The sequence below is a fragment of the Rhinopithecus bieti genome, unplaced genomic scaffold (assembly GCF_001698545.2).
Source record: "Rhinopithecus bieti isolate Rb0 unplaced genomic scaffold, ASM169854v2 scaffold_10657, whole genome shotgun sequence".
NCBI lineage: Eukaryota > Metazoa > Chordata > Mammalia > Primates > Cercopithecidae > Rhinopithecus > Rhinopithecus bieti.
Window position 1 is genome coordinate 1,392,004 of NW_016806691.1, and position 2,873 is coordinate 1,394,876.

The window sequence follows — 2,873 nt, forward strand, 5'->3', positions numbered from 1 at the left end:
CCCTCTCACATTATTTTATATTGTTTTATACTCAGAAAAGAAAAGAAAAGCAAAACAAAAGGCAGGTAGGAATCTTTTGGGTCTGGCACCTAGGAACCAGACCCAAAACCAAGAAACAGACTGGAAACCAGGTCTGGGCCTGCCTGACCTAAGCCTGATAGTTAAAGATTAATCCCTGACCTAACCGGTTATGTTATCTATAGATTTCAGATATTGTATAGAAAAGACATTGTGAAACTTCCTGGTCTGTTCTGTTTCACTCTGAATTACCAGTGCATGCAGTGCCTGTCACATACCCCCTGCTTGCTCAGTCAATCACAACCCTCTCAAGTGGACCCCCTTAGAGTTGTGAGTCCTTAAAAGGGACAGGAATTGCCCACTTGGGGAACTCAGCTCTTGAGACAGGAGTCTTGCCCAATGCTCCCAGCTGAATAAACGACTTCCTTCTTTAACTTGGTGTCTGAGGAGTTTTGTCTGCAGCTCTTCCTGCTACACTTCTTTGTTCCCTGACCGGGAAGCAAGGTGATTGGTGGATGGTTGAGGCAGCTCCTTAGGTGGCTTTCTGTCCTGTGGAACATCCCTGCTGGGACTCCGACCAGTCTGAGCGACGTGCATCCTGAGAGCGCTCCCGGGTAGGCATTTGCCCCGGTGGGACGCCTCGCCAGAGCAATATGTGGCAGGCCCCCACGGAGGATCAACATAGTGCCTGAACATTGAGAAGGAACTGGTACTTGGAGTCTGGACATCTGAAACTTGGTAAGACTAGTCTTTGGAACTTGCCTACTCCGTTTGAGTGGAAGCATGGCCTGATCACCTATGGCGTGCCTTTATCAGCACTTTGGTTTGGTTTTGGTTTTGACTTGATTTGAATTGCTTGACAGGACCAGTCTTGGGAACTTGCCCACTCCATTTGAGTGGAAGCGTGGCCTGATTACCCATGGAGTGCCTTTATCAGCACTTTGGTTTTGACTTGGTTTGAATTGCTTGACAGACTTGTCTTGGGAACTTGCCTACTCCATTTGAGTGGAGGTGTGGCCTGATCACCCACGGTATGACTGTACTGGCACGATGGTTTTTGTTTTTGACTTGACTTGGATTGCTTGATACTTTGGTGTTGGTTTTGACCTGGCTTGGATTTCTGAATACTCTGATTCTGGTTTTGATTTTGGTTTGGTGTAAACTGCAAAAGTGTGTGTGTGCCCTTTTTACCCATTCTTTGTTTTGTGGTGTGTGTGTGGTGTTAGCATGAGCATGGTGTTTTGTCTTGAAAAAGCATGGGTCAGGCACAAATAAGCCCACCCTACTAGGAACTATGTTGAAAAATTTCAAGAAAGGATTTAAGGGAGACTATGGAGTACTATGACACCAGGAAAACTTAAAACTTTGTGTAAAGTAGACTGGCCAGCATTAGAGGTAGGTTGGCCATCAGAAGGAAACCTGGACAGGTCCCTTGTTTCAAAGGTATGGCACAAGGTAACCTGTAAAGCCAGGGCACCCAGACCAGTTTCCATACATAGATGCTTGGTTACAGCTGGTTTTAGATCTCTCTACAGTAGTTGAGAGAACTGCAGCATAAGCGAGAAGAGAGAGAGAAAGAGACAGAGGTAAAAGGAAAGTCAAAGAGAGAGAGATAAAGTCAAAGAGAGACAGACAGAGTCAAAGAGAGAAAGGAAGAGAAAGAGATATATACAAGTAGTTAAGAAAAAAAACAGTGTACCCTATTCCTTTAAAAGCCATCTATACCAATTCCAAATTAATTTAGACAAAATAAGGTCTTATTAATAGCAAAGGATAATTAAAATCCCAAACTTACAAGGTTTTCAACGAAAGTAAAGTTTGCTAAAAGTTAACAGTGTAACATGTATTATACTAACTTCTATTCTTGTGACCTTAGACAGTCTAGCCCACAGACATAAAAGAAGTTCGCTTTAGAAAAGAATGGTTACCATCTTCAGAAAAAAGGAAAAAAAGGCGGGGCAGGGGCAGAATTTATGTAAAAAGAGTATTATATGGTAAATTCTTGTCCTGAAATAAACTAACTGGTTGTTTAAAGAAAAAATTATTCGTAATAAGTTAGAAAGTTAAAGCATGTCAAAGAATTGTCTGCAAAAGTCGTGAAAGAGAAAAATGTTATAAAAAAAACTTTATGCAAGAAATGTTCTATAATTTAAAAGTAACTAGGCCTCCTTAATATAAAACTAAAGAAAAACCAAACAAACAAAAAAACAATAGTTTATGTGTAAGGTATATAAGGAAAGTAAAATATACCTTTGGTAAAAGAATTATAAGGAGGCATAGAATATAAATTTTTACCTACATTAAAAGGTTAAAATATGTGTATATTATTTTAAAGGTTTAATCAAGTTTTAAAATGTCAATTAACATTTTAAAGAAAATTCTGTGTTCTGTGTGTAAACATTGGCTAAAGTTAAAGAGGTATCATCCAGTTTTCTGTAAACTGGACATTAAAATAAAAGCATAGCAGGTTTTCTTAAAGCACCAACCTGCTCTTTAGCAAAATTATGAAAGGTTAAAAGAGTCTATAAAATCTTACCTTATGGTCAAACATTAAAATTGGATAAATATGTCTACAAGGTTTTTTTAAAATTAGGTTTAACATTAATAACCCACTAATATAAAGGTAAAATTTAGCTTATCTGATATAAAAATCATACAGGAAGCACTGTTAAATGTAAAATAGTATTTGGCTTTCTTTGCTTTAAAAACTAATAAAAATAGGTGCTAAAGGAAATTTCTCAGCCAAAAGGCACTACAGACTATAAAGTCCATTGCCAAGGTCCCCACATTTAAAACAAAAAGTCAATTTCTTAGAAATTATACACTTGGTTTATCTTCCACTTTCCTTTCCCTCA

At 38.4% G+C, this 2,873-nt stretch overlaps 1 protein-coding gene across 3 annotated transcripts in view; it reads left to right on the forward strand.

Annotated features, from left to right (window-relative positions):
- The first annotated feature begins 473 nt into the window (after window positions 1-473).
- Window positions 474-2,873, forward strand: part of IL33 (interleukin 33) — a 98,737-nt gene continuing 96,337 nt past the window's right edge. For 2 of the 3 annotated variants that reach the window (XM_017877450.1, XM_017877451.1), the window contains exon 1: window positions 476-756. The gene's annotated coding sequence lies outside the window, so the exon portion shown is untranslated. Of the gene's footprint in view, window positions 757-2,873 lie in introns of all 3 variants that reach the window. The other variant, XR_001886637.1, reaches the window with a different exon arrangement.